The sequence below is a fragment of the Rattus rattus genome, chromosome 4, assembly GCF_011064425.1.
Source record: "Rattus rattus isolate New Zealand chromosome 4, Rrattus_CSIRO_v1, whole genome shotgun sequence".
Classification (NCBI taxonomy): Eukaryota; Metazoa; Chordata; class Mammalia; order Rodentia; family Muridae; genus Rattus; species Rattus rattus.
In genome coordinates, this window is record NC_046157.1 from 166,509,737 (window position 1) to 166,517,198 (window position 7,462).

The window sequence follows — 7,462 nt, forward strand, 5'->3', positions numbered from 1 at the left end:
TGTAGATTGATTTTGGCAAAATGGCCATTTTTACAATACTGATCCTGCCAATACATGAACATGGGAGGTCTTTCCATCTTCTGAGATCTTCAATTTCTTTCTTCAGAGACTTGAAGTTCTTGTCATACAGATCTTTCACATGCTTGGTGAGAGTCACTAGGAGGCATTTTATGTTATTTGGGACTATTGTGAAGGGTGTCATTTCCCTTCTTAGCCTGTTTATCCTTTGAGTAGAGGAAGGCTACTGATTTCTTTGAGTTAATTTTATACCCAGACACTTTGCTGAGTTGTTTATCAGGCGTTGTAGTTCTCTGGTGGAACTTTTGGGGTCACTTAAGTATACTATCATATCATCTGCAAATAGTGATATTTTGACTTCTTCCATTCCAACTTGTATCCCTTCAACTTCCTTTTGTTGTCTGATTGCTCTGGCTAGGACTTTGAGTAGTATATTGAATAAGTAGGGAGAAAGTGGGCAGCCTTGTTTAGTCTCTTATTGCTTCAAGTTTCTCTTCATTTATTCTAATGTTGGCTACTGGTTTGCTGTATATGACTTTTACTATGTTTAGGTATGGGCCTTGAATTCCTGTTCTTTCCAGAACTTTTATCATGAAGGGGTGTTGAATTTTGTCAAATGCTTTCTCAGCATCTAATGAAATGATCATGTGGTTTTTTTTCTTTGAGTTTGTTTATATAGTGGATTACGTTGCTGGATTTCTGTATATCGAATCATTCCTGCATCCCTGGGATGAAGCCTACTTGATCAGGATGAATGATCAATTTGATGTGTTCTTGAATTCGGTTGCAAGAATTTTATTGAGTGTTTTTGCATAGATATTCATAAGGGAAATTGGTCTGAAGTTCTCATTCTTTGATGGGTCTTTGTATTATTTAAATACAAGGGTAATAGTGGCTTCATAGAAGGAATTGGGTCCCTTTTTTTCTGACATATTAGTGGGGCTGCAGTGGTCCACACTACTCTCTGAGCTTTGCCATGCCTCCCAGAGATGACAAGAAGAAGGATACCAGAAAGTCAGCCAAAAAAGACAAAGACCCAGTGAATAAATCAGGTGGCAAGGCCAAGAAGAAGAAGAAGTGGTCCAAATGCAAATTTCGAGAAAAGTTGAACAATCTCGTCCTGTTTGATAAAGTTACTTACAACAAACTTTGTAAGGAAGTTCCCAACTATAAGCTTATTACTCCAGCTGTGGTTTGCAAGAGACTGAAGATTTGAGGTTCCTTGGCCAGGGCAGCACATCAGGAGCTATGTAGTAAAGGACTTATCAAGCTGGTTCCAAAGCACAGAGCCCAAGTAATTTACATCAGAAACACAAAGGGTGTAATGCCCCAGCTTCTGGTGAAGATGAATGAACAGATTCAATCAGTTGTACATTTGGGAAAATAAAATGTTATTTTTTTAAAAAAAGAAGGGATAGGGTAGTTCTCACTCTGTTTCTATTTTGTGGAATAGTTTGAATAATATTAGTATGAGGTCTTCTATGAAGGTCTGATAGAATTATGCACTAAACCCATCTGGTCCTGGGCTCTTTTTGGTTGGGAGACTTTTAATAACTGCTTCTATTTCTTTAGGAGTTATGGGATTGTTTAGATGGTTTATCTGATCTTGATTTAACTTTGTTACCTGGTATTTGTCTTGAAAAATTGTCCATTTCCTCCAGATTTTCAAGTTTTGTTGAATTTAGGCTTTTGTGGTAGGATCCTATGATTTTTTGAATTTCCTCAGATTCTGTTGTCATGTATCCCATTTCATTTCTGATTTTGTTAATTTGGACACACTCTCTGTGCCCTTTGGCTAGTCTGGCTAACGGTTTATCTATCTGTGGATTTTCTCAAAGAACCAGCTCCTGGTTTTATTGATTCTTTGTGTAGTCCTTTTTGTTTCTACTTGGTTGACTTCAGCCCTGTGTTTGAATATTTCCTGCCTTCTACACCTCTTGAGTGCATTTGATTTTTTTTTGTCCTAGAGCTTTCAGGTGTGCTCTCAAGCTGCTAATGTATGCCTGCTCCAGTTTCTTTTGAAGGCACTCAGAGCTCTGAGTTTTCCTCTTAGCACTGCTTTCATTGTGTCCCATACGTTTGGGTATGTTGTATTTTCATTTTAACTAAATTCTAAAAAGTCTTTAATTCATTCATTTCTTGCTTGACCAAGTTATCATTGAATAGAGCATTGTAACTTCCATGTATATGTGGGCTTTCTATAGTTTTTGCAGTTATTGAAGATGAGCCTTAGTCCGTGGTAGTCTGACAGGATGCATGGGATTATTTTAATCTTGAATCTGTTGAGGCCTGTTTTGTAACTGATTATATGGCCTGTTTTGGAGAAAGTACCAGGAGGTGCTGAGAAAAATGTATATTCTTTTGTTTTAGGATAAAATGTTCTATAAATATCTGCTAAAACCATTTGGTTCATAACTTCTGTTAGTTTCTCTATGTCTCTGTTTCATTTCTGTTTCCATGATCGGTCCACTGATGAGAGTGGGGTGTTAAATCTCCTATTATTATTGTGTGATGTGCATTGTGTGCTTTAAACTTTAGTAAGGTTTCTTTTATGTATGTAGGAGCCCTAGCATTTGGAGCATAGATATTTAGGATTGGGAGTTCATCTTGTTGGATAATTCATTTAATGAATATGAAGTGTCCTTCCTCACCGTTTTAGATAACTTTTGATTAAAAGTCAATTTTATTTGATATTAGAATAGCTACTCCAGCTTATTTCTTCATACCATTTGCTTGGAAAGTTGTTTTCCAGCCTTTTCCTCTGAGGTAGTGTTTGTCTTTGTCTTTGAGGTATGTTTTGTGTTTGCAGCAAAATGCTGGGTCCTGTTTAGGTATCCAGTCTGTTAGTCTATTTTTATTGGGGAATTGAGTCCATTGATGTTAAGAGTTATTAAGGAATAGTGATTGTTTCCTGTTATTTTTGTTGTTAGAGGTCAAATTATGTTTGTGTATCTCTCTTCTTTTGGTTTTGTTGCAAGGAGATTATTTTCTTGCTTTTTCGAGGGTGTAGTTTCCCTCCTTGTGTTGGAGTTTTCCTTCTATTATCCCTTGTAGGGTTGGATTTGTAAAAAGATATTGTGTAAATTTGATTTTGTCATGGAATACCTTGGTTTCTCCATCTATGTTAATTGAGAGTTTTGCTGAATATAGTAGTCTGGGCTGGCATTTGTGTTCTCTTAGGGTCTGTATGACATCTGCCCAGGATCTTCTGGCTTTCATAATGAGAAGTCTGGTGTAATTCTGATAGGTTTGCCTTTATATGTCACTTGACCTTTTTTCCCTTACTGCTTTTAATATTCTTTCTTTGTTTTGTGTGTTTGGTGTTTTGACTATTGTGTAAAAGGAGGAATTTCTTTTCTGCTCCAATCTATTTGGAGTTCTGAAGACCTCCATTATCTTTATAAGATGTGGGTTTAAATCCAAATCTTGATTTTCTGGTGTGTTTGAATGTCCAGTATTGGCTTTTGTGGGCAAACTGGACTCTGATGTCCCCAAGTAGTCTTGGTTTCTGTTGCTTAGTTTCCTGTGCTTGCCTCTCCCCATCAGGTTGTCTCTGGTGTTATCTTGTCTTGCTGTCTCTGACAGTGACTTGACCCTCCTGTAGGCTGTGTGTCTGTACTCCTGTAGACCTGTTTTCTTTTGACTGGATCTGGGAAAAGAGAGCTGCTCCTGTGTTTTTTGTGACCTGAAGCCTCTAGGTGGGGTGCTTATAGCAGAAAAGTTGGTCTTACCTCTGCTCTCAGGTGTGTAGGTGCTCCTGGCGACTGTCTTTCAGCTCTCAGTATAGGTTGAAACACGAAGGGTCCTCCACCTCACTTCTCCTAGGTCCCCGTGCCCAGAGGCCACAGATAGCACTAAGAGGTTTCCTCTTGGGTCAGGAATGTGGGCACAATGCATTTGTTTCCTCTGAGCTTTCAAGGTTGTCCACACTTTTGAGGGTCCAGCTCTCTCCCACATGAGATTTGGGTCATAATTTTTCTTGAGTAGCAAGCCCAAAGACATTCTTCTATTTTAAAATTTCCGTTACTTTTCCAAAATGATGAAGTTAAAATTTTAGCATTGGTATTTATGTGCTTTGAAAAGCCACACAGTTATTTTCCAGTCCTTCTTGCAAAATCTCCATACCTAAAAAGATGAATAAAATGATTGTAAAAATGGGCAACATTAAGCCTTCTGTTCATGTTTCATTTATTCCTGAAACAACAAATATCTGTTGATGATTTTACTTCCTGGCTAAGACCCATGTGATGAGTGTCATTATTCACAAGCACTCTTGAGAGAGGTATTGGAAGCTAAGATAAAGGAAGAATCTTATGTAGTTCTAATAATGAGATCACGGGCACTTAACTTTTATTTCTCCTACTCTCCTTGCTATTGTGACTTGAATAAATATTGCTTACTTTAGAAAGCTATTTATGATATCTTTACCAGACCCAAAACTGCTTTGGCTCTGTCATTCACACATTTCATTTTATTTCCTCTTAAATAAGCCAAAAAGGTACTCTTATCTGGTAGGGATATGTATATGATGCCATGTAAGCTGCAATGTCAGTGGAGCTACAGTAACATGAATATAGGGACTATTTTACTACCTGTACTTTAAAAATGTTTTGTGAAAATTTTTTAAACATTTAAAAAGTCCCTAGATGCCCAGACTTGTGGGCAATCCTGAGACTGCAGGGCAGGAGAGACTGCCACTTCTGCCCACCTTTGCCCACATCCCTGGCCCAAGAGGAAACTGTACAGGGCCTCTGGGCACAGGAAGATAGGAGTAGTCAAGCTGCAGGAGCCCTGTGGTCCAGACTGCCCTTGGATCTTAAGGGACCTGGTCAAACAGCTCCCTTCACCCAAATCCTGAGGGAGGGAGAGCTGGACATTGAGAGGGGCAGACACACCTGAGAAACCAGAGGAGACTACTCTCTGCCAACATTTCTGACTTTAGAGGAAAACACCTAGCACCATCTGGGCCCCCTGTGCACAGGGACCCAGGCAAAGTAGGGGGAGTCTCTTCTGGTTCCCGCCTACAGGGACAGCTGAAAGCCAGTGGACAGGAACAACTACATGCCTGAAAGCAGAACACTTTATTCCCAAAACTGGCTTAAAGAAAACAGGGAAACAGGTCTATAGCACTCCTGACACACAGGCATATAGGACGGTCAAGTCACTGTCAGAAATAGCAAAACAAGGTAACACCAGAGACAAACTGATGGCAAGAGGCAAGCATTCAAGCAACAGAAACCAAGACTACATGGCATCATCAGAGCACAATTCACCCACCAAAGTAAACACTGAATATCCAAACACACCAGAAAAGCAAGATCTAGGTTTAAAATCACATTTGATCATGATGATGGAGGACTTTAAGAAAGACATAAAGAACTCCCTTAGAGAAATGCAGGAAAACACAAGTAAACAAGTAGAAGACCTTAGAGAGGAAACACAAAAAACCCTGAAAGAATTACAGGAAAACACAATCGAACAGGTGAAGGAATTGAAAATGGAAATAAAAACAATAAAGAAAGCACAAAGGGAGACAACCCTGGATATAGAAAACCAAAGGAAGAGACAAGGAGCCGTAGATACAAGCATCACCAGCAGAATACAAGATAGAAGAGAGAATGTCAGAAGTAGAAGATTCCATAGAAAGCATATAGACAACTGTCAAAGATAATGGAAAATGGAAAAGCTACAGGCCCAAAACATACAGGAAATCCAGGACACAATGAGAAGATCAAACCTAAGGATAATAGGTATAGAAGAGAGTGAAGACTCACAACTCAAAGGACCAGTAATTATCTTCAACAAAAACAGAAGAAAATTCCCTAACCTAAAGAAAGAGATGCCCATAAATATACAAGAAGCCTACAGAACTCCAAATATATTGAACCAGAAAAGAAACTCCTCCCATCACATAATAGTCAAAACACCAAATGCGCAAAACAAAGAAAGAATATTGAAAGCAGTAAGGAAAAAAGGTCAAGTAACATATAAAGGCAGACCTATCAGAATCACACCAGACTTCTCACCAGAGACTATGAAAGCCAGAAGATTCTGGACAGATGTCATTCAGACCCTAAGAGAACACAAATGCCAGCCCAGGTTACTGTATCCAGCAAAACTTTCAATTAACATAGATAGAGAAACAAAGATATTCCACAATAAAACCAAATTTACACAATATCTTTCTACAAATCCAGCCCTGCAAAGGATAATAAATGGTAAAGCCCAACACAAGGAGGTAAGCTACACCCTAGAAAAAGCAAGAAACTAATTGTTTTGAAACAAAACAAAACAAAGAGAAGACAAGCACACAAACATAATCTTACCTCCAAATATGAAGATAACAGGAAGTAACAATCACTATTCCTTAATATCTCTCAACATCAATGGACTCAATTCCCCCCAAAAAGACACAGATTAACAAACTGGATATGCAATGAGAACCCAGCATTTTGCTGCCTACAGGAAACACACCTCAGAGACAAAGACAGACACTAATTCAGAGTAAAAGGCTGGTAAACAACTTTCCAAGCATATGGTCTGAAGAAGCAAGCTGGGGTAGCCATTCTAATATCAAATAAAGTCAATTTTCAACCAAAAGTCATCAAAAAAGATAAGGAAGGACACTTCATATTCATCAAAGGAAAAATCCACCAAGATGAACTCTCAATCCTAAATATCTATGCCCCAAATACAAGGGCACCTACATACATAAAAAAAGAAACCTTACTAAAGCTCAAAACACACATTGCACCTCACACAATAATAGTAGGAGATTTCAACACCCCATTCTCATCAATGGACAGATCATGGAAACAGAAATTAAACAGAGACGTAGACAGATTAAGAGAAGTCATGAGCCAAATGGATTTAACAGATATTTATGGAACATTCTATCCTAAAACGAAAGGATATACCTTCTTCTTACCACCTCTTGGTACTTTCTCCAAAATTGACTATATAATCGGGCACAAAACAGGCTTCAACAGATACAGAAAGATAGAAATGATCCCATGCATCCTATCAGAAAAACACGGGCTACAGCTTGTCTTCAATAACAGTAAGGAAAGAATGCCCATATATACATGGAAGTTGAACAATGCTCTACTCAGTGATAACCTGGTCAGGGAAGAAATAAAGAAAGAAATTAAAGACTTCTTAGAATTTAATGAAAAGGAAGGTGCAACATACCCAAACTTATGGGACACAATGAAAGCTGTGCTAAGAGGAAAACTCATAGTTCTGAGTGCCTGAGAAAGAAACAGGAAAGAACATTTGTCAGCAGCTTGACAACACACCTAAAAGCTCTAGGACAAAAAGAAGCAAACACACCCAGGAGGAGTAGAAGGCAGGAAATAATCAAACTCAGAGCTGAAATCAACCAAGTAAAAGCAAAAAGGACTATACAAAGAATCAACAGAACCAAAAGCTGGTTCTTTGAGAA

At 38.5% G+C, this 7,462-nt stretch overlaps 1 pseudogene; it reads left to right on the top strand.

Moving 5' to 3' along the window:
* The first annotated feature begins 994 nt into the window (after positions 1-994).
* LOC116898582 lies at positions 995-1,371 on the top strand (annotated as a pseudogene).
* Positions 1,372-7,462: the final 6,091 nt, after the last annotated feature.